We start from the raw sequence: 25,796 nt of genomic DNA on the forward strand, positions 1-25,796 counted from the left end.
GGGTGTCTATGTGCATCTTCTTCTCTCCAGATTGGAATCACGTTTAATCAGTCAGATCCATCTGTTTTGCCATTCTGCTTTGAAATGGGCTCATTGAAAAGTGCAACTCTGATTCAAGCTGAATAGTTGTTGTGTAATATGTGCATACCCTACAATGCCTTATTTTATCACTTGACTGTAAAATACATGTTTGACTAATTGTTGAGGATTTTTGATAAAACCAGTGAATAAAACCAATCTGATCTTGCTCATTGGCAAGTTTTGCTATCAAATATCAAATTAACCTACACTTACTAGCATGCAGACCGGAAGGTATTTAGCAGTAAAGCTCTCTCTTTCATTATTAATCAGTTGGAATTTATTAGCACAGACACAAATTACAGGTCTAATAACCCTCCTAACATAAACATAGCTTCAGCTGTTTTTATTTGTGAAGACAAATATACATTTAAATAAGGCAAAAATGTGTGTGACTCAAGACACTGCTTCATTGAGTGTTGCATAATACTTAATGAGGGATCAATTTGCACCCCTTGTCTTACCCCCGATTGACTGCTACCTACAACAAGAATAGCAGGCATTTAACCTTGCCACGTCACATCAGCCTGCCCACTCTAATGAGCAGTCAGCGCTGACAGCCCCAGCCCTGCAGCTGTGTGGACCGGTGATCCTCAGCAGGCACACACAAAAGCCCGGTCACTCTGTGGGTATGCACCAGCGCCTCTCTACAAATGGATGCCCACTCAGTGCCTGCATGCTTCTTTATGAGTGCTGCAGAGAGCTGAGGAACTTCAGCCTCCACAATGCATCCATCCTGTGCCAGACACTTAGGCAGCAGCCCACAGCTCCCTAATGCCCCCTTCTTCAGGTACTGCCTCCAGAGAGTCATAGTTACAAAGTATGAAGAATGGCTGTCAATCGTACCTCAAAGGTTTACCAACCTTAAATTGTGACTGAGTGCATTTGGAGGATGTGGTGGATAGGTGCTGTTCCCAGGAGTGCAAGAAGTCAATATGCAATGATGCAAGCCTTTTTTCTTTCTTTCCACTTTTTTTTTACCCCCTCCCTGTATGATTCTAGCAAGAAACTGTAAAATTGCATTTTGAGAATTCTGCCTGTATGCCTGGACCTTGGATGGAAATTTAGTAATTATATTTGTGATACCTTTTAATGATTCTAGTTCAACAATGGTTCAATAATGATTATTGTAGTTGGAAAAAAATAAAATGTAATGCAATTCTTATTACATTTACTGCCTTCAGCAGTCTGTTGCAAAATAATTAATAGAACAATAGGATATAATACATTTAATGGAAAAATGTGTTTGAACCATCTTTAATGATGTTTCATGCTGTTCAACAAATGGTCCTATCTACAGAATCTGTTTATTCATTCACAATCTTTTTTTTTTTAACTGAACTTTGTTATATTAATCAATCAGTAGGTGCAGTGAGGTCCCAAGTGTCAAGAGCCTTAAGTACAACATAACAGTTCATGATGGAAGTAATACAGTTTAGATTCAGTAACTGATTAATTCAATAACCGCCCTGATAGGCGTTTTTGATTCACCAAAAGAAGCAGCGCATATGAATCGATCATTCGATAATTGGACGAGACCGTCTCCTAAGAATCATTCGTTTGTTGATTGCACTGTGCTGGTTTTGATTTTCTAGAAAGAACCAGCTCTTATTCTGAGTCATTCGTTCTGTAATCGAGCGACGCTGTTTAGACGAGTTAGCTATTTAGTAGAAGCGCCATTGAAAAGTGTAGGATACGCCATATACATTGCCGTTTTCTAATCGTTAACCGGTTTCTTTAAAAAAAAATAATAAAACCGGTATTTTAAAAAATGAATTCCCAATAGCCCGCACAACAGGTATTATTATAGCTATACCTTTGCTAAAGAATAAAATAAGCATATTAATCCCTCGACCAGCAGCGTAAATATATTTGGCAATGTGTGCCAAAGGTTTTATTCTAAATAGCCAATGTACTTCTCTTGCTGCTTTAAGTAGATTTACAAATTCGAAAAAAAAAACTCGCAAGTTTAGATGCTTACTACGTACAGTGATGATGTGTTAACGTCTCACATTTTGAACTAAACAGTGCTCTCACGTGGCACACAGCCCTCTTGCCTTCAGTGTCGAGCCCACACCATTTATAGCCTCGCAGTAACCTACAATCTTATTATGAGATTTAACTTTGCCCCAGCTGGACTTGTGGATGAGCAGTGCTCTAGTCCCGCTCCTCAACTCAACTAATAAATGCCTGGAAATAGTTATAAGGCGCTGTCGCTCGCTTTATGACAGACAAAACTACTCTGCCATGCCTCTGTCTATGCGGAATACATAAAGGCTCTGCCTTGAATTAATCACTCGCTCTTTAATGGATCTTTGATGATCGCGCTTGACGCAGCGAGGAGCTGCAGCTCATTGTATTTCGAGGCCAAGAGGAACCTTGTGTGTGTGTGTGTGCGCGCGCGTTTTGGTTTTTTTATTTTGTTGTGTGTGTGTTTTTTTACCCTCGTCCGATATCTACTGCCTCTTTGAAAATGTCAAGGGGGTACATGGTGACATAGGGACCCCGGTTTGGTTACGGAGAGACTCTTGCTTCGCTCTGCGAAAGAGGTAAGTGAGAAATGCTTTGGAATGTCGCATCTACGTCGCTTCTAACGTTGGTTTTGTCGGACGAGAAATGAAAGGAGCGCAAGTGTAGTCTGAGACATGTAAGTTATCCATGTGGCTTTTGTACATCCGCGTATTTGCAACAAATGCCTCGGCGTGACTTGTATAACTTGTGACTTGTATAACTGATGTGTCGAGCTTGACAGTGAAACCTACATTGACTCAAAATGAACATTAATTCGCTTCGTTTTGCACTAAGGCGTGAGTGTATATCGGCGTTCAAATGTGCACTCGAGTTGTGAGCGCGTTTCTTTTGGAATCATTTGACATGACAAATACTGACATGATGCATTTGTGCGGCAATATATGGAATTCTAAGATAGATTAAGCAGGTGAACACTCATGCCTGTTAGTTCAGGGCTTGTTGAACTCCAAAGCGTCTTACTTAGAGATGTTACAGGCTTGAATATCTCGTGCTTTCGTCTCCAGAAATGTAGCCGAAGGTTTCAGGACCCTGGACAGCAGTCAGGTTTGGTTTGCCGCTAGAGTTCGCCTTCAGCCGTAAAACTGTCAACTGATCGCCCCCTTCAGTCCTCAGTTACTACATTTTAGTGAATCGCGTACATGGCAAATAAGCTTAGGAGCTTACGGTGTCCGTTTACGCCGACAGAGCTCTGAAAGTTTTCCAGTATATTTCAACAATGAAAGTGTTCTTACTGTTTATAAAAATGCAGTTGGTTTATTACCAGTTGTGTGTAGTGTTGAATTAAATATGTGCCTGAGTGAGTGTCTCTCTGAGGACTGCACGTTAGGATTGCTAAATTGAGAAATCATTTGACGCTAGAAGTCTAATAAATTATTCAGAGAGATAATAATTGAGTTAATATTGAATGTATGACGCAGACGTACTTTGGTATATGTAATTTTATAGATATTACATAAATCATCTTTAGTGCTTTAATAAAACTTGAAATTGAGAAAATAACACACTTTACAAACAGCTGTGAGTTAAAAAGCTTTAAAAGAGAAGACATGAAAATGACCAAAGCTGCTCCATTTAACATGACTTGGATTCAGTGCAAATGTCTAGTTATCTGTGAAATGTAAATGCTGCACGCCTTAAACTGTGAAATATGTGCACCCAATTGGATATGCAATTGATTTTCCTCACCTTGATTGACATAACTGTACAGTTATACTTTGAGACTCACCCTCTGAAAAATACTAAGCATATTAGGTCATCCGAGTAACAGAGTTCACATGGTAAGAAAAGAGCTTCTCCGTCATGCTACTGTCAGAACAGTGTATTCCAGTAAGAACTGGTTCAGCAAACGGAGTGACGGTGTCTCAGCTTGTAAGTTAAGCAGCTATCCCCCTCAAAACACGCAAACACATTTGTCAGGACAAACCTTTTACGATAAATGAAAGCATGTATTTTGAGACTTATAAATCACTTTCAGAGTTCTTAAAAGCCAAATTTTGGATTATAAGAGTTTTTTTTTTTTTTTAAACAAGGTGCTAAGGAACTAAATCATTTTGGACTTACAGCGGTTTTGTTTTGACAGTAACAGGTTGAAAAGTATTGCTGAATCCTAAAATGATGACTATTATTCATCTGCAGCAGGCGTTTTCATCTTTTATAGACCCAGGGACCCCCATCCAGCTTCTGAGTCAACCCCAGGGACCACCCAGCATAAAAAGCTAGATTTTCTTGGTAACAATGTATAATAACTATCATTAAGATTTTTTTTAATATATATATATATATATATATATATATATATATATATATATATATATATATATATATATATATATATATATATATATATGTTGTGCATGTATGTGTTTTTGCTGAAAGATCATTCACTAGAAGATATACAGTAGTAGTATATCTGTACAACCTGTATATAGATGACCGAATGACTGAATTGCATTAAAAGCTACAGACAGATTGAGGATCTCCACCCTCGCTTTAATCATTTGGTAAAAACACAGCAAATCATTCTCGGCTTTCATCAGGAGGATTAGCTCAAGAGCTGTGCTTAAGCATAACCTAACATTCCACGACGAGTTGCGCTGGTTCAAAAAACTAAAACATCATTTGTTAGATGTGTACTTCTATCCCCTTCTCTCTCTCTCCATTTCTCTTATCTTGATTATGCAGCTTGAAAATTGAGTCAGCTGTTTTGTATGCAAGGTGTCTGAGCCAGGCTCTTTGTGGAGGAGAGAGCAATCGTGCCGTGGATACAGAGAAAGAGAGAGATATGGATAGACGGACATATAGACAGTCATAGAGGGAGATGGCAAGATGGGGGTGAAAAGATGGCATGTCTGTATGTGCAGTGTTGGAAAAGCAACGCTCATATTAATATATTATCTGGTTTATAAAAAGCATCCTTTATGCCTGCAGCACTCACGTAAAGCATAATGAATGATAAATTATGTAGCCGCCCCAATGTGTTCACTTAATACATAGACTCATAAAAGAACAAGTGCAGTTGTTGGTGATACGTGAAGTAGAAGGCTTTTACAGCACCACTGAGTGTGTGTTGATAATGTATAAGGACAGTTCTGAACGGATCATTCTGAGAGACGAGCGCAGTGATCCAGTAAAGTACAGAGGAGAATAAAAGAGAAGATTTGCATAGTTGAAGCAAACATTGATAGCAATCAATTTGTAATTATATTTTCATCAATACTGAAAATGGATTGTTTTTTGCTGTGTCAATTTCAGCTGTATATATATAATTATATATATATATATATATATATATATATATATATATATATATTATATATATATATATATATATGTATATATATATATATATATATATATATATATATATATATATATATATGTGTGTGTGTGTGTGTGTGTGTATGTATACATACTAGAGAGTTTTTTTTACAAAAACATGAACATTTTTTTATTAAATTATATAGCTTATACATCAAAGGCAGTTTGATTATAGAGAGAGAGATAATTTTTTATTTTAGCAAACGCTGACATATATATATATATGTATGAAAAAAAAATAATTAACTGAAACTTTGCAAAAAGTAGTGTACTTTCTATATCATATTTCTAGATTATTTATAATATTCCTATGATTCTAGATCTAGATTCTTTGTAGAATACCAGTTTTGTGCCTGTATTTTAGAAAATTTACAGGGAAGCACATAGTTGATATTATACTAATAAAAGGTGTTTCTACAATAAACAGCATTGGTTTGATGCAGGAATGTGACATAACTAGATGAGACTGGAAGTGAGGCGGCAGAGGTTGAATAGCAAACGAGGGGCTGTCCGTGGTCCTGAACACTCTTGAGAGGCTGTTGCACTGAAGTGGCATATTGGGCTTTGATTCGTTGTGGTATGAAGTATGTACTTTTGATAGATGTTTCTTGTTTACACATTGAGACGGCAGCCTTTTGATTTTAAATTGATGGAGATGCTGTAAGCCTGTGGCAATGTCCCTTGCGCTTCAAAGCACATTAGCAGCTGGATATGTCTTGTAGCAAACAAAGGTTTTTACTATACCTGAATGCTCGAGGGCTGAACACAATACCCTAAGGCAATAATTCATTCCCGTATAAGTTAAGATTCTCTTTTACTGTTCTTATCCTGAACACAATACCTTTTGGCAGTAATGCATTGCCGTGTTGGGAGGGACTGACTGGAAGCTGACAGCAAGTGTTAGGCCTTGGGACAGCTTGAAACTGACAAGTAATTAAAATCTGAAGCAAATGTTCAGAAAATAGAAAATGGAGGTTTTGGTGAGCATCCGGGGGCCTTAACATTGTGTTAAATAAGTGACTGTAACTTGCAGATATTCTTATATTATATTATATTAATGGTTGAAAGAGCTGAAATTAGAAAAACCGATGTCCTCAAGCCTTTGCCCTTGAGTGCTGTTTTATTTCAATTTAACAAAGCAAAGATTGCACAGTTGTTGCGATTGTATCTCTTAGAAAGCACACAAATGGCATTAACATCTTCACCTTGAATCAGTAGCTTTTGTGAGTCATTAACAACATGGCTAGCGCCGTCGCGGCGTGATTACCGGACATGTCTATTCTACCCGCAAGCACCGTGGCAGAGTTTTGCTTTGGAGATTGCAACTCTAACGCCGCTGATGTCTCTGTCAGTCGCAACTGTATTAAACACAAAATATTGCTCTCAAAGCTAATGAAGTAATGATAACCGTGTTGACTAAGTGTGGAAACTGACAAGTAATTAAAATCTGAAGCAAATGTTCAGAAAATAGAAAATGGAGGTTTTGGTGAGCATCCGGGGGCCTTAACATTGTGTTAAATAAGTGACTGTAACTTGCAGATAAGGCTGAAATTAGAAAACCGATGTCCTCACAGCCTTTGCCCTTGAGTGCTGTTTTATTTCAATTTAACAAAGCAAAGATTGCACAGTTGTTGCGATTGTATCTCTTAGAAAGCACACAAATGGCATTAACAGCTTCACCTTGAATCAGTAGCTTGTGTGAGTCATTAACAACATGGCTAGTGATTACCTAGCGGTATGGCCCATTCTAACCCCGCAAGCACCGTGGCAGAGTTTGCTTTGGAGATTGCAACTCTAACGCCACTGATGTCTCTGTCAGTCGCAACTGTATTAAACACAAATATTGCTCTCAAAGCTAATGAAGTAAGATAACGTTGACTAAGTGGGACAAGTGTTTTGGGATGGTTGGCGATTACAGAGCCTATAGTTAGTGAATGCTACAGTTAGATGTGTTCTGGAATGTTAGAAATTTCGGAATCTTGTTCACAGCATGAACTGGTTGCAATTACAGTGGTGGACAAAATTATTAGAACACTAGTATTTTCACTAGTACTTTTAGTTTGTGAAAATACTAGTTTTCTAATAATTTTGGCCACCACTGTACATCAAAAGTGTATTTCCAGTAACCAGTCTTCTTCTTCTTCTTCTTCTTCTTCTTCTTCTTCTTCTTCTTCTTCTTCTTCTTTTTTAATCCAATCAATTGCTGATGGACAAAATCAAGTCCCGCTCAACTTTTTTTTTCTCATGCAAGAAGCCATTTTACTCAGATATATATCACTTGAAAGATGATAGCAACCTCCTTTTTATGCCTATTTTAGTATAAATAAATCCATTAAGTAACTTATATAACTAAATCAAACAGTAATAACTAAATCAGTCAAGCTGACATTTTTCATTTTTCAAAATATATATTTTTTCAATAAATTGACAATGACATTTGTTCTGTTGATAATTTCAACGAATTTTAATTTTTAATTTAAATTTCATTTTTATATTTTGTTGGTTTATTTTGGTTTACATTGGTTCATTTTTGATGATTATTTTGTATTATTCTAAAAAAAAATTTTGTTTTTAAAACATCACGTGGTGCAGCCTATACATGCAGAAAAAAAAAAAAAGATGTGTACAGTCATATGTGTTCAAAGTTTAAAGACAATATGTTATAATGTTTTACGGCAGTCATTAACGCTTATATGTCTTTAACCCATACACTGAGATGAGGTTGAAATATCTCTTGAACTGCACCATTTTTTAAAAACGTTGTATTAATATCCATTGCTAGAAATTACTATGCTGTTTGCTGCCAGCACTCTTATTATGGGCAAATCCTTTAGTGATCAGGCTCCACATTCGAGAGTATAAGGGATATTGAACATTATACCCTTCTTTAGTCTTCGTCATCCCTCCTGCAAAGTAATTAGAGGTCGAGAGTAGCATGGCTGTACACCTGCAGGCCTTCACCCTGACTTGATGAATATCCTATGCATGAGAATCCATTAAAGCTGGTGATACATAACAGGTTTGTCAATGCTCACTTCAGAGGTTCTTTTATTGATTGAGTTTTTGAGCGGGCAGCCACTCTCCTCAGAGAGTTCTCTCTCTCTCTAGATATGCATTCAGTGTAGATATCAATCAGAATGCCGTGCTTTTAGGGTTATGAGGTCAGTATAATCATAAACCATTGGTCCATCGATAAAATAGGTTCATGTGATGTAAAACAAAGCCTAAGACAAGTTGTGATTTTGGGAACAAATTAAAATGAAATGATATATATTATTAATAATATTTAAAACAGTTAATAATTATTAATATTTAAAAAAAGAAATCAAGATTCCTCGATGAATAGAAAAATAAAAAAATCAGCATTTATCTGAGGTTCATGAAAAAAAAATCACAATATTACTGCTTTTGTTGTATTTTGGGTCAAATAAATGCAGGCTAGATGAGCAGAAGAGAATTCTTTAAAAAAAAAAAAATCTTACTAAAAAAAAACATTACTTTTAAAATATACTTACATTTAAACACTACATACCAAAAAAATAAAAAAAATCTAAATAAAAGCATTTAAAGTACTTAGTATTTATTTCTAAATAGTAGTGTACAGTTTCATGGTTTCCATTATTTGATAAAAATAAGAAATGTATCTAAAATCCTATTAGTATGATGGCTAAATTTTAATCAGGGTTACATCACAGTGTCATTGTATTTAACAGGATCAATATTCTTGATCACCCTGCATGTCAAACAAGAGCTGACGCTTGCATATTCTTCACACACACACACACACATTGTAAAATTGCTTCCTATTAACTGAAATGTCCATATTGCAATCACTGTAATTAGTTCACATTGAAAATACAAGGCCTGTGCAATGATTATGTTCCAGAGCCAAAATAATACTGTGCAAGTGTCTTTCAGGGTGGATTCTCAATATAATACGTGAGTCCAGTAGTGTGCTCCTGTAGATTCCATGTGCAGTTCTTAATAAGTCTTTTTGGCTGGAAGAGAGAGCTTCCTGTCCTCAGGTGGTTCCTCACTGTGACACACAAGGCCACTAGTACTCTGACCATGGTCAATACTTTATGTTTCTACATTCTATCAAATCTTTCTGTGAATGAAGTTTCACTGCTTGTGAATACCATGTTTTTAGTTCCGTGAGAGAATTTACTAGTCAAATATGTATTTAAAAATAATCTAAAGAAGTATGTGTGTTTGTAAATTCTAATTATGATAATAGCAAAAATGATAGTTTTGATGTTGATATTGGTGATAATGATAGAAATCTCCCATCCTATTCAATTTTTTCATAAATAAAATCATTTTTGATAAAAATAAAATGATTTTATCGGAGTGATTGCTAAAAAGTGTTTAACATCAAATTCCCTAGATTCCCTGGTGAAAAACTACACTACCCATAATCCAAAGTAGAGAACCTCCTTTGATCCACCAATCAGGGAAGCCACTTTTACCATAAAATGTGCACCAAATAGTTAAGCAGTGGCCACCCAATTCCATGTAGCTTTGTGAAAAGTACATATTTTTGAATATTCTTTTTAAATATATTGGATTTTATATATTGTATATATTATAGTATATACTGGATTTTTAAAAAAATATATTGGATTTAATGATCAGTGATTTTATACAGTGAATCAATGACTAGTTCAATATTTTTTGTGATGTTTTAATTTGAGTACGTCAGTCAGAGTGCTTTATTAGCTGTGTATTTCATTGCCCTGTAAAAGTGCACAGTTCTTGCACCATGTACCTTTTTCAAATACTCTTTGCTTCAAATAAAATGTTATAATATCATGACTCATCTCACAGCTGGTTGGTTTAGTTCATGGCTAGAACGATCTATTAAGCAATAGTTTAAAATCTCTGTGGACAAAATGAATGTGTCAAATACTTCTGCAATCAAGCTGAAAACTATTGCAACTTTTTGTTTATCACGTTTCAAGATTTGATTTATTGCCTAGTGGGACAGAATAGGATGTGATATTAGAAATGTGTTGAGAAAGAAACTGTAGAAATAAATTGAGAAACAGGTACGGGTACATGGAGACAGCCAAACTACCATCTGGTAGAGAATGCTTCTGGCCTCTGGAAGGGGGAAAAAAGCAAAAAAAAAAAAAAAAAAAAAAAAACTTAAACTGTCTCATACTTGCAGATCTGATTAATGTATTCGTCTGCTCACCGAAGACAATTCAAACAGATGGGATATTCTGAAAACTGACAAAAGTCTGAGGATATCTCTGAGGAAATGAAATGAGAAAACAAAGGTGATATCATTCATCGTGTGGCACCGTACATATGGCTGTAAAGGAGGAAAAAGCTGCGAAAGCAAACACCATGTCTGTCTTTGTGTCAAGTGTGTCACTGTTTACCCTCTCCTGGGGAAAAGCTCATTTATAATCTGACTGTGTGGCTTGTTCATCACAGTAAATAATACTTCATGCCGCCACATGACAATTCAAACAGTCCACTCTTCCAGTTCCTCTCTGTTCCATCGGACCCCCCATCAATCCCCCAATTGAATCGGCGGGGCAAATTATCCATATGTAGAGCCATATCGTGCACAGAGAGCACCTTCTTTTATTTCTGACAGACTTCTCTTGTCCCTGGTGAGGAGTATATGGGAGAATGTTATTCTCAGACAACAACACAAAGAATAGAGTCAGGCAGGTTGTCGGTCCTAATTCAAGCACGCTGGTAGCGTGAACTGTGCACTTTCCAAACAATGGCATTTACCAGAAGAAATCAAATATTTTCCATCCTTTTGAGACCACATGTTTTTTTGTCAGTTGCCCCCCGGGATATTTATACAAAACTTGAACTTCAAATACAAAGATGGTGGCAGATGAATAAATGTGTAATGTTGGTCAGTTGGGTTAACATTTGGGTCTATGATGTATTTATTAACAAATACATTAAAATACTATTCATGTATACAACTAATTAAATACACATACATGTACTTATTTTATTTTTATTTTTTTGCAAATATAGAAATAATGATTATGTTAGGTGATTGTTCCAACATAGGACATTTAAAGGGATAGTTCACCCAAAAATTTACTCACTCTCATGTTGTTCCAGCAACTGTGTCAATTAATTTCTTCTGTGGAACATAAAAGATGTTTTTAGAAATATCTGAAAAATTAGATTTTTTTTCATGCTATAGAAGTCAATGGTTTACCAAGATTGTTTGGTTTTCATGTTCCACAGAAAAAAGAAAGTCATACAGGTGTGAAACGATAGAAGGGTGAGTAAATGATAGCTTTCTTTCTTTCTTTCTTTCTTTCTTTCTTTCTTTCTTTCTTTCTTTCTTTCTTTCTTTCTTTCTTTCTTTCTTTCTTTCTTTTTATTGAAATTGAGTTATTAGCCTCAATCAAAACTTTAAAAGGTGTGTAAAAGTTTAAAAAAGTAAAAAAAATCATACGACACCAGCATGAAAACAAAGTGGACATTTTTATAAACTCTGCACCTTTTAAATATTTTTTTTTCATCTAGATTGTTCTAGAGAACCTCTTTACCCAGTTGAGATGACATACTCACATTCCTTATTTAACTGGACAATGTTACCTCTTCAAAAAAAAATTTAAAAAAATGGCACAGTTTGAGGAAACATTTTCAATTATACTCTTTCAACCATCTGTCCATTTCCTGGTTTAGTAAAATAGCTTTGACACTTAACAGAGGGGAAGAATTTCAATGGAGACTGGGGATTCCTAACAGGCATTTGGAGTATTTCTGATGCTGGATGTGACTAGACAATCAACAAGGACCTGCCACTGTTAATACATATTATGTCCAAAGAGCACCAGAACGTGACAAAGCCAAATGGGAATGACTTCTATGACCAATATCTTGCTAATGTGCAATATTGATCCCTGTTTTTTTCAAATATCATTAAGGACCCCATATGGATGTTCAAAGTCCAGGAGATAATTAAGTAAAATGTCTTTTAATTCTATTGACTACAGATTGCACCAGCTGCCAAGACGGGTTTTAAGGCATCAGATTTTAAGGGCCTCTAAGCATTTCTGCCATGATGGACCATAAATTTCACTTTTGGCTTGCCCAGGCATTGTACTTACCTCACTGCAAGCATCTGTCCATAATTAAGGGCTTGGGGTTGTTTTACATAATTTATCTGATGCCTATTTAAGAGGTCATGTGATTAAAGACCATTACTTTCATTTGAAACCTTTGTGAAATCAACTCATATTCCCTTGCAGTGCAGAGAGAAAGAGCACAGTTACCATAGAAACTGTCTCTGAAGTTGCCGGAAAACATACAGTACTACCATCTACTTATTAAAAATGTGCCAATATTCACACAGAGTGTTGGCTACGCTGTATGCTAACGTTCTAATTAGTCTCTCTCACCGCACAGTGGATGGGACCTCTATTTGCTCAGGCCCACTATTAGCATGAATTTCATTCATTCAAGGTTTACATGCACCTGGATATGACTACATTATTCTTGAAAGCTTTAAGCTCCATATTGGTTCAATAATGAGCTGGTGGCTTGATATTAGCCTGCTGGTGTGACAATCTGCTTTAGTATCACATCCAGATTTTTACAGATACTTAGAGACTCTTGAATTGGAGGCAGACATCTTGATTGCATTAATTATTGGGTCATTTAGTAAGCACAGTACGAGTTTATCGGAGAGTCCATCCAAGGACATCCCAGAAGTAGATGTAATATAGATCTATCTATATGTGTGTGTGTGTGTGTGTGTGTGTGTGTGTGTTTTTTTACATATTTTACAAACAATTTTACAAATATACACATGTATTTAACTTTTTTCATTACAGCTCTCTCATATTATCCCCAGGCCATCTTTGTTGTTAAGTTCTGAGAAACAAATGAGTTGCATTTGACAGAGTAAGAGTATAGCATTGCAAAATGAATCAGATAACACAGCTCAGATAATTTGATCTCGGAAGAATTTGATGAAAGATGTTGGAGTTTATATCTTGGCAAATCTAATCACAGTGACATTGTTGCTATCTCCTTTGAAACTCCAGAGGAGACATGCGTGAGAAAAATCAGGAGAAAAATCTCACAAGAAGGAAACGCGAGCATTTCTTCTCGATTTAATCTCATTGTTGTCTTGTAGAAACAATTGGGGTATTAAAGAGATCTCACTGGCGATTTTTCTTTCCTATGGTCTTTTCTTAGACCCGTTTGGGGAAAAGGTGAAACGAAACAGCAAAATGCTACAGATTATTTTGCAGCCTTTTAAATAGGGTTTGTCTTTGTCTCTTGTTATTTTGCCGTGAGTGGTCCCAGCCATATAGACCTCTGCCTAGTCATTTCTGCAAAGCGGCCAATCCTATGATGATGGATTGCAGCCTAATGAAGGTTGACGTAGCATTGGGCTTTCAGGGCAACAACTTCACACAGCACCACCTACTGAATTAAATCAATTTAGTCTCAGTATATTTTTATTTATAAATTTGACCTCACTGCATGCCAAGCTTAAAGAAAGCCTTTTACGGCATCCCAATTCAGATTACACTGTGACATTCATTCAACCATCGTTTCTTCCCCGTCTGTTCACATGCTTAGCCAAAGGCCATGTGGATTTTAATAATTACGTTGGCATGTCATTCCGAAATGGTGATGCCGCAAAATGATCAAAACCCATCCCACGTTTTTGTGTCAAAACATTCTCGCCAAATGAGGTGATATTACGCGAGTCCTTCATGGCAGCCTTGCTCGTGTTGTATGAAGATGATTTGCAGGCCTGCGGTTTTAATGATTATTATCCAGGCCCGACAGCTGGTAGATACAGAGGTGCCTCTCCAGCTGCAGCACGTGAGACTGACGCTCCACCTGTTGTCTCCTTACACACATGCCCTCTGCTTCTCATTAACCAGGGACGGCTTTCAGAGCCAATCAGAATGACCCACTGATTACCTATTGTGAAGATGGGAAAAGATTATAAGGGAGAGAGAGATACTGTAGATACAGAGAGAAAGAGAGAGTGGGAAAAGCATTGTCTCCTCATGGGATTGGAGATTGCAGCGCGCGTGAGGTGTTATCCTGAAGATAAATATGGATATTCACGGAAGCACTGCGTGCCAATTACAGCTTCTCACTTCAGCGCTGGACCACCTGAGCCAGAAAGCAGTAACAGAGTTTAAGACGTGAGAACATGTCCTCTGGGCCTTGCTTGAGTAGAAAAGCAGGGGAAAGTAGAACGTGATCAGACCGTGCAGTGGGTATTTACTTCCACTCGATCCTATCGCTTTTACAGAGACGTGGAGGAAGTGTACATGCTGTTAAAATGTCCCGTAGATTTAAAGCTGTGAAGAGAGGCACACTCCAGTTTAATAGAGATCAGATGCAGGTAAAGCAGGATATTCCTGCGTAATTTTATATCTATTTCTTTTTGTGAAAGTCCATTGTTAGTAAATGTCTGTTTGTGTATCATGAAATAAAATAAAAAGTGTTTTCATGAATACTAAATGATCAAGCCATTCTCAATTGAGGCTTTTAAAGTGTAGATTGATTAGTAATGCAATATTTAACATGCATGGTTATAAAGGCCAATCAATGAAATGAGGTGCTCTGGTGCTTTCCAAAAAACATAAGACGGTGTAAGTCTGTGAATAAAGGCTCTTAATATTGGAGCAGATAGTAGTGGATCAAGTATGGATGTTACTGTTGGCCTTAAATGGGAAGGCTATGCCTTGGCCAAAAGTGTAGTCTTTCTTAAAGGCCTTTGGAATTTAATTTAGTGAATCATTGTCTAATTCTCTTTTTTTTGCTTGATATCATGAATGCATAAAAAACAGCTACTAGGAAATGCTTTATGTTAGCCTCAACATTTTGTGCTTGTACAGAAAAAGTAATTATAGAACAATTTTGAGTCTTTGCAAACATCAGTTTTTGGCACTTTCTACAAATAGGGTACGAACTGGTATCCCTTTTTTATGACCTCTCCCACTTTAGAGGTCTGTGCCTTTTTTATCGAATCAATTGATGAATATCATATAATAATGTCATTTTAACAATCGTTTGAACTTATATTCAGTTAAAATGTATAAAGAAATTATTAATGTATAATATTTATGATTGTTTATGTGATGTTTATGAAAAACTTATAATCTGCATTAGATTATTAAATTTGATGCTTACTATTTTTTGTTTATAACTTATTAACTATAACAATAATGGTAAATTTTAAAAACATGAAAAAAAAATCCTATATTACATAAAAAGCATGTTTAATTTTTTTTTTCCAAGCTATATTTTGTGCCATAATTGTGGAAAGTGCCATTTGCTTACATAGTAAGCAAAGACGATGCAGTTTGCTTACTCTTACTTTCACAGTAAGAAATTCATTGCCTTGTCTATCCTCCCCACTCCCAACAAACCCTACCCCCTTCTTTCATTCATTCAAATTTCCTAAATGTAATAACTGAATCTATGAATCCCTCCAAGGATGTGCTCAGGTAATCGGCCAAGCAATAACAGAAGTGCTCTTCTTCCTGAGGCAAACCAAACCCAATCTTATTTGATTAACATTACACAATTCACCAGAATAGCTATGACTTATGACCTTTGAATTAATCAGCCTACTCAGTTCATACACTGTCAACCTTATTTGTTATGAGTCTGACTTTTACTGCTCCTCTCCACCCGTGAGAGTGAAGCATGTTGGTTAAAATACCCAAAGAGCAGAGCCTCTTAAGGCACCTGGCTGCTTAAAACCACGAGGGCTGGGCACATTAATCATGTTATAAAAAGGCGGAAAATCCAATTATTTCTATTTGATATTCCAATAAGATCTGACTCTGATTAAAAACTCTAATCTCTTCTGACCACCATAGAAATCTACATTACCAACATTCAAAACAGTGGGGAATATCTCCTTGAGTGAAAAAGGGATTTTTATTTTTTTTTATATTTTTTTATACAAACAACTGGATCCCTAACTGTCTGATCGTATTTTTCATGCTTAAATGCTTATCTCTGGAGGTTAATGCCTTTTTCCTGTGTTCTTTTAATTAGAGCAGTTGTATCTTTCACCTCTCATTACTCACATTGCTCCTCCAACGGTATGAGCCTCAGTCGAGCCAATGCTGGTTTCATCATATTAAATATATTTATAAAAAACACAAACATGCTTTCTTGACTTGGCCTCTCTGTATCCCAACATGAAGTGGTGTGTCCCAGTGAGGGAATGTGCTGATAAGAGCATGGTGAAAAAGCAGGATTCATGTCAACAGCGGACCAAAGTCCTGGTTAAATATGCAAAAAGCTTTCTGTCAGATGTTCCCTCAAGAGATGGACCAGGAGCTCCTCCCTCTAACCTGTGAAGAAGCACAAGGGTGCTTTCTGAAGGACGTGCTCTCTGAAGTCACATAGCTTACATATTACCTCTGTTTACACCAAATCAGCTGGGCAGAAAATTAAGTTGAGTTGAGTGACGTATAAAACTTTTATCATATACTCACTTCTTGAAGTTTCCCTCCCTGCTTTCTTGTTAACTCTCCCATTGGACTGTCACCATTTAATCATAAATTCATCTGAGAAACATTATTCTCTCTGGATTGAAACAGAAATATGGCCTGTGTGATGACATTCAGAGTCAGGCTGAAGTATATGAAAAAAATGTTTCATGAACTAGTTATATATAAGAACAGAAGTATTTACCGATTTCACTTTTGATTTTAATCCTCGCTTTTATTTAGATTTTTTTGTTTGTTCTTTTTTTAATGGAAATCAATACAGTGCACTGCTCTCACCAGGACATCATTAATACACTTAATGGAAATGTTAATTCATAACATTTCGTCTCGTATTGACAAGGGAGCATTACGCCCAGTGGGAGAGAAACAATTCAGTGCAACTACGAATTCTGAAAGTGTAGAATATTTGTGAACAAGCTGTTATAAACCACGCTGGTTTGTAGCACACATTTTTAGTGGTGGGGATTATTTAGCATTTTACGTTTTACGTTGACTGTTTTTTTTTTATGTAACAGACACTGATTCGACATACTGTATGGTGCAGTAGTGCTTCGGGTGACCCAAGTTTGAGTCTTGGCTTGAGGTCATTTCCTGATATTGTTCCCCTCTCTCCTCCCATTGCTTTTTGTAATCACTACACTGTTCAATCCAATAAAGGCAAAAAACAAAAAGCTTATTAATTAATATGTGAGTCATTTAATCATTTACCCAACCCCCCCAAATTGGATTTGGGGCAGACCTTTAGGTGCATTTAAAAATCTGTGTCTGTCATATTAAGTTATCATCATTCTGCAAAGCATACTGTATCTGTTTATGTTTTTGAAAATTTAAGAAAGCCAGACAGTTTTCTATGGTTCCATGTGCTATTTTGCTTGAATATGTGTGTGGACAACACATTTTGGCAGCAGGTGCATAGTTCTAGTGTAAGACGCTGGCAGTGCCCCCAGATTACACCTCCCCCTCTCACACCCACATTTTCGCTCTACACCACATCTGTTCACACCCCTCTCGCTCTCAAAACCTCACGCTGTAGCAGATCTCTGCTCTGCTCAGAGGTAACATTAATGGTTAGTGTGTAAGACAATAAAATGCAGATTGCTATGACCTCTGGAGTTGATCTATTCTTGCTTGGTCTGTTTGGATAATGGGGTAAAAAAACAGGCATGAATGGAAGCTCAGTTGCCTGGAGAACCTTGCCTTTGCTGATGAATAATGAAGTCAAAGTCAAAACGTTGCATTACGTGACATCCTGCACACAGATGTCCTATGACCCCTGGTAGAAGTTTTGGAGAGCATGGTATATCAAAGGGAAAGTCGGAAAAGTACCTTTCTGCTTTACTTCTGCTTTAGTTAGCCTGTGGATATTTAACAGTGCCACGGCTCATTGGATTTTAAAATTTTTACATTTTGTAATTTGGAGTTTTGATGCAAAAAGGAGCAGAAGCATTTTTGAGAGCTGCTTAAGAATTTAAAACATTTGTGCCTGTTATATTTCTCAACGGCAGATTAGATTTGCTGTGTTTTGTATTAAGATATAGAAGCAACTGTTGCAGATCTTACCAAACCATTGCTTTCTTTTGTAGCTTCCTTCACAGCATGTTGTAGGGGAGAGTGGGGCTAGTTGTCACAGAGGATTGTAAGTTGTCACAAAGACTGTAGTTCAGTAACTGAGGTTTTGAGTCAAAAGTCTAATTACACAAATGCTTGTTTTCTCTACTTTTGTAGGCTTTGCATGTTAGCTTAAAACATCTGGTTCAAAATCCCTTCATTACATTTTTGAGTGTTTCATCCTTTGAACTAAATAAGGCTCTTATGCTGAACAAGGCTGTACTTATTTGGTCAAAATAGAATAAAAACAGTAATATTGGGAAATATTATAACAACTTAAAATAACTGTTTTCTATTTTAATATTTGTATAAAATCAAATTAATTCCTGTGATGTAAAGCTGAATTTTCAGCATCATTACTCCAGTTTTCAGTCAAGTCAAGTCAAGTCACCTTTATTTATTTTTCAGCTAAAGTCAGTTCAGTGATGATTCAGTGATGTCATCATCCAGTTCAGCTCTCTTCCAATAGTGTCTGTTTAATCAGTCAAGCATCTCCAGTGTCACATGATCCTTCAGAAATCATTCTTATATACTGATTTGCTGCTCAAAAACATTTATTATTATTATTATTATTATTATTATTATTATTATTATTATTATTATTATTATTATTATTATTATTATTATTATTATTATTATCAATGTTAAAAACAGCTGTAATGCTCAATATTTTTTGTGGAAACTGATACTTTTCCCCAGATTATTAGAAAGTTCAAAAGAACAGCATTTATTTGAAATAGTAAAGACATTTTGATTCTTACAAAAAAAGGTTACTTTTGTAAAATGCATCCTTGCCTAAGAAAAATAATAATAATAATATATATATAATAATAATAATAATATATATATATATATATATATATATATATATATATATATATATATATATATATATATATATATATATTACCTTTTCTTCCCTTTTAATTCTGACAGATGTTTTAAATGTTATGTATTTATTAAATAGATTATTTACTTAATTTATGTTTTTTTTTTCAGAAAGCTTAAGTGGTTGTTTTTTTTTCTCTCCCTTTTTTGGCTTTTGTAGTATTTTTGTATGTTCACTATTTTTGCTTGAATTGTTTTGTGTTTCATAATTGTTTAACGTTTGAAATTTGTCTGAAATATTATTATAGGCTGTTTAATGTGACAACTTGCCCCATGTAGTATGACAACATGCTCCAATATCTCACAAAAGATGAACTTGTGTTCAATGAACTATGCCTGCCTCTTTTCCGGGACAATACCAATGAAAGCGTTCAAAAGTACCTTTTTTTTTTCTTTTTTTTTTAGCTAAGACTAAAAAGTATGTGCAGATATAGAATTAAAATTTATATTAAAAAATAAATACATCGCTATGATATAACATAGATGCTGGAGTAAACAATGTGAGAACTAGCCCCATCAGGACTGGTGTGGTGTGTTTTCTGCAGCAGACGATCAGGGAACTAGAGCACTGAGTCTCAGCAGAGGCTGGAGAGCAGCCAGCAGCAGGTGAAAAACCCCAGACTCTGGCCTGCATGCTGCGTTACACACTACAGTAAACCACCTGCTCATTCCACAATTGATGACCGTAATGGAGAGATACTGTATGCATATGACTCATCTAATGGAATTCCACTGCATGCGCCAAAAGTCAGAAACAAATACGCTTGTTGTCTTTTCTTTTGGAGGGATTCATTTACGAATCCTCCCCAAATGCTTTCAGTTCTTTTGAGTCATTCTCGGTTTCCCGCACTACATGCCAAAGAGCTGTGGGTATGTTTTCACAGGGGTTTCTCTGCGAAGATCTCGGGCAGGTTAGAACAATTAGGGAGTGAATATAGGGGTATTTAAACACAGTTCTGCTCATCACTTCATGTTATTAGTAATCTCAGCCCTGGCTCATGTGGATGATTATGTTACATAATACCTGTTGTTATTGCCTGCTCTAAGTGCGTTTGATTAAATTGCTGCGGGTATAGATGTATGTGTGTGTCTTGCAGTTGCCATGCAGCAGCACTGAGCTGAAAGCAGTAAGCTCTCTCCTGCTCTCATCTGAATTACCTGTCCACATTGATTAGAGGGACTATGCGTGAATGGGATCTTAGATTTTCTTGCCTTCAGAATTAAGATAAGCCTCTCTAGCCGTGTGAGTTACACCCGGTTGACCCTCCTTTAGAGTGACACACCTGCAGCTGTGGGGCCTTTAGACTCAACAAATCACCAAGGGTCTCGACTAACTAGCTCCATGCATGTTGTTTTCCCCATTTTTCTCCACTTCGTGCACTCGGCTGTCTCTTTCCAGCCACCACTTGCCCAAATCCTCATCTGCTTCACAGAATCCCTCATTACCAGCATCCCTGCACTGAAAAAAAAGAAAACAAAAAAAGATTTTTTTTCTTCTTGTTTTACACTAAAAATGTAAACAAACTACATGAACTTGAGAAAATATACAATAATATGAGTCAAATAGTTATTTTTGTCCTTTCTTTAATCATAAATTTAACAAGGTTCAGTAAAATGTATGTTAAAAACATAACTCATAACAAAAACTTTTTCTCCCCAAAGTGTGGCGTCAGCATATGTTATAATTGTTTTAAAATTTATACTTTTATTCATCAACACATTAAATTAATCAAAAGTGACAGTAAAGACTTTTTTATTTTTACAGAATTTTTGTTCTATTGAACTGTCTATTAAAAAAAAAAATCCTTTTTGGTTTTCACAAAATATCATAGGAATAAATGACATGTTAAATATACTCAAATAGACAACAGATGTTTTAAATTGAAGTAATATTTTTACAGTATTACTGTTCCACTGTATTTTTGACCAAATAAATGCAAACTTGGAAACATTAAAAATCATAAAATGATATTACCAACACCCAATTTTAAAGATGTTTGCTTACTGTGTATCCTGACCTCCTGCATTACTGTCTGGTGTGAACCCATCCACTTCAAACAGAAGGGCCCTGCAGCCAGTTGTAAAAGAGTCCATTACTATTTTCCAGCTATTATGGACACCTACACTGAGAGGTGTAAAAGGAAGCCTAGCGGCATCAGGAAGGATTCGTCTCCCTTGTCCCATTGTATGCTCACACTCCTACCTTCTGGAATTAAGCAAAGGATCATCCCGTCCAGAATAAACTGGCATTAGAATAGACTTTAAGAGCTAAATGACAATTACAAATTATTTGCAGCTGATTTGCTATTAAATCTAAAGTGTGCAATCTCTTTGATGTTAAGATTCTTTCTCGATATACAGAGACAACTGTAAGTAATTAATTTTTAAGAGGATTTGCCTGAAAAAAATGTAAAGACTGTAGATTTGTGGCACTTATATACACTGGTATAAGCATATGAGCATCCTTACCAGCCTAGTATAGGAAATAGGAAATGAAGGAAGTATTTTGCCACCTTAGAAACCTGTTTGAAAAAAATATACACACACATATATATATATATATATATATATATATATATATATATATATATATATATATATATATATATATATATATATATATATATTATTGAGATTATTCTTTCTCCTCTCGTCTTTCCTGCTCATCAGAGTCCTGCAGTGGCCAGTTCTTCTGCTATTATTCTCCGTTTATAAGCCATTCATTCCCACAGGGGTTGCACTGAAGAACTTTATTGTCTGCTTTCAAACTTGGCACGGTAAAATAAGAGTGTCTTCTTAAAGTGTTTTTGTTTCCATACTTATCGTTTCTTAATCCCTGGGTAATCCCATCGTTTTCTTACCGCCAATCCCAGGGGCCTGGCGGCCTTAGACACTTCGCTTTGTTGGCTCCTTTTAATACTCTAGACTGTCCAGAGAAGGATGGCCACATGTTTCAATTAGAACCGAGAGGGTTGGACCGATTGTCCATGTTTCCTTCACAGGGTGACCGTAAATCCCTGAGGAATACACAGAGATTCATGAGGTCTGAGAATAACAACTTCTTAATTGGATTCATTTAGTCCTGATCACCGTCCTCATTAGCCTCCCCATTTGTGCATGGTGATGTCGACTCATTCTTTTATTGCCTTTCACTGCCTCTTCCAACCCCTCCGTAAATGTACAATTATCTTTCGTAAATGAATTCTAGCTTCCCGCCGAAGCACGGCCAATCACAAACACGGTAGCCAGTGCCACCTTCTCTTGGTTTGCCCCATCATCACAACTGGCAACATGCGCGCACTTGTGGCTTTATCTCTCCTTCGCATGCACATACATCTAGGTCAGGCGGAGGTTCAAAACATATGGTGCTTCTCATGTTCGTTTACCTCTAATCCCCGTAATCCATTATTTGTCATGCTCGAAGTGCACGGTTCGTACTGGAAGTTCAGGAAGAAAAGAGGATCAGGGCAGGTCTGAGAACAGAGCTGGAGGCATCAGCAGCTGGCGTTATCTGATCAGAGGCGACAGAACCTTTTACACATACAGTATCTACGTGGCTGGAACCGCATCCCTGAGGCTGCCGCTGCTCCTCTCTTCATGCGTAACATACATCTGCCGCACTCACTGTGATGTACTTGTGCTGTTCTATTAAAAGCTGTCATGAACCGTGACTCCTCTGTGTCAGTCATGACTCTTTATAAATGCACATGTGATGGGGGAAATGGAATTTCTCCTGTGAAGTTGAATTAGGGCTGTCAAGCAAGCACTAATTTATTTGTGATATGTCATTTATTAAACTGAATTAATTGAATTTATATCTGCAAGGCTTGAACTAATGAACTAATGATAGCAAGGCTTTACAATATGTTCAATTCATTAGTTCAAGGCATTATTTATTCCAATAGCTAACATAACAACATTTATTGTTTCATATACCTACTTATACATTTTAACATTGTAATTTAGCACAAGTTTATATATTATGAATGAACATGAATTAATACTAACCAATATTTATAAATAAACAGTAACCTATATTAAAGGGGTAGTTCACCCAAAAAATGAAAATTCTGTCACCATTTATTTACTCTTAAGTTTTTTTCCAAACCTGTATTAATTTCTTTCTTCTGTGGAACATAAAAGAAGAGATTTTGAAGAATGTTGGTAACCAGACAGTTTCAGTTCCCATTGACTTTAATTGTATTTATTTATTTAAACGTTCAACAGATCAAAAATAAAGTCATACAGGTTTAGTACAACATCAGGTAGAGTAAATGAAGACAAGTTTCATTTTTGTTTGTTAGATAGCTAATGCATTCATTTGTTAACAAATTGCAAATTGAACCTTATTGTAAAGTTACCCATATATTAATATTTGCTGAGGAAAATCCTCAAATTAAGATAATTTAAAAATATTACATTGTGAAAAAAAAAAAAAAAAAAAACATTGTAAACTTGCAGACTTATCTTTGCCTGTTTTCTTGCTGTTTTTAAATAGTCTTGTGCTATGAGTGCAGTATTTTTCATAATACTACTATATGTTCAGTGAAAACATAGTTTTCAGTTGTATTGTAGTCCACCCATCCTTTTTATGAAGTGGAGAACGCACAGTGTGAGGGTTTCTGCTTGTTCAAACTGCAAAAATAAAGTAGTACTTCAAGAATGAATTTTTATAATAGAATTTACACACATGTCAGGGGGCATCTTATTATTTTTTTTAGTAATTCTTCATTTTAGTTTAATAATATTATAATTTAGATAAAATATTTTATATTAATAATACTATAATTGAATTGAATTATTTAAATATTTTAATTACTATTATTATTATAAAAATTTTTATTTTATAATAATTGTACTAAATAAAACTTTACATTTTTTTTTTTTTTTTTTTTAACTGTTTAAATTTTTTATATGAAATATCAGAATTTGACTGACATTCCAAAAAACTGTGAGACATCTTTAAAAAGTGAGCAGTGAGGAAATTACAGTCATGTACTGGCATCAGTTCTTTTAAATTAGATATTGATTCGTATATCTAGAATACATCATTGGAATGGTTTCCTCTGTGTTATAGATGATAATATGAGGGCATGCGCTGATGATGTGTGAGGTTTGTGTGATTTACACAGTACAGCATAAAGCAGCAATGGCTGAGAGCTGCTTGGCCGCTGGGAGATGAGCTCTGTGCTGTTATAGCAAACACCCCGTGCCCATCCCCGCTGGCACAGACTCATGTCAGCGCACTTATAGAGGAGTTCCTGTCTGACTGTGTGGCACAGTTGTCACAGCAGGGTTTGTGCCCTATGCTGTTTACACCAAGAGAAGAGAAGAGGAGGAGTATCTGAATACAGTACACAAATAAGACCATAAATCAGTCGCCTCACAGTCCAGGTACCTTCCATCCATGCATGATTCAACAACTGCTAGATCCACGTCGCCCATCAAGACTCAAGTCGCAGCGGGAGCTGATTCAATCACATTTGGAGCAGAAGATCTCAGGGTACTCGTGATCGCTCTTTGAGGACATTACGCTGATGGACGCATGTCAGGCGGCGTGTATCAATGGCGTGACATACAAGGATAGTTTGCTGTCTTACATCCCTGCCCCTTAATGGATTTGAAAGGCAGGAGATCTAACAGGCAGGAGAGAGACACAGAGAAAGAGAGAGAGAGAGAGAGAGAGAGAGAGATAGAGAGACTTCTCTCATTGGCACCGTCTGCGTTTTACCTGTCAAACTGAGCCTGTATGTGGCTCTCGCTACAATACCGAGGGGAACTTGTGAAGAAAGGGTACATTCAAACACAGCAGCTGAATACAATGTCAGTCCTGTTTTACAGGGCTAAATACAGTTACATTCGCACATGGTTCTAACCCAGAGTGACATGCCCTTTATGTAACCGAACTGACTTCCTTAAATTTTCAGGACTCGCATTTTGAGAGTGAGATGAGGTTGTGTCTCAGCTGAAGCTTTTAGAAGCAGCCGTCATTTTCCACCAGAGCTGCTGCCGTTGGTCTTGTGGTCTGGGCATGCACCAAATGATGCGCTTTGCTATTCAAAACTGCTGGCGGTTAGTTAAGATTTGATGGATGAACTTTTGATTGGATTCATTTATTAAATAACATCCTGTCAGTTGTGATAAGTCTTCCCAGCATTATGGATGTCGCCATCTTAGATATTTACGTCAGTCACTGTTGTTATGGTTACAGCAATAGCAGAGATTTTCTTTCAGTATGTTGGTGCAAAATGATAAATAAAAATGTCTACATATGTAAAATTTTGACTATAACAGAAAATATATACTGAAAGAATAGATATTATAGTATTATCTCAATATATGAGTTTGATATTTTTTTTAAAAGCGGTACATGTGTAA

General features: G+C 36.1%; 1 protein-coding gene across 4 annotated transcripts in view; it reads left to right on the forward strand.

Moving 5' to 3' along the window:
• Positions 1 to 2,118: 2,118 nt before the first annotated feature.
• Positions 2,119 to 25,796, forward strand: part of LOC109046170 (protein ELFN1-like) — a 93,494-nt gene continuing 69,816 nt past the window's right edge. For 2 of the 4 annotated variants that reach the window (XM_042721051.1, XM_042721048.1), the window contains exon 1: positions 2,119 to 2,627. The gene's annotated coding sequence lies outside the window, so the exon portion shown is untranslated. The other 2 variants (XM_042721056.1, XM_042721064.1) reach the window with 2 other exon arrangements.

The sequence above is a fragment of the Cyprinus carpio genome, chromosome A3, assembly GCF_018340385.1.
Source record: "Cyprinus carpio isolate SPL01 chromosome A3, ASM1834038v1, whole genome shotgun sequence".
NCBI classification, from domain to species: Eukaryota; Metazoa; Chordata; class Actinopteri; order Cypriniformes; family Cyprinidae; genus Cyprinus; species Cyprinus carpio.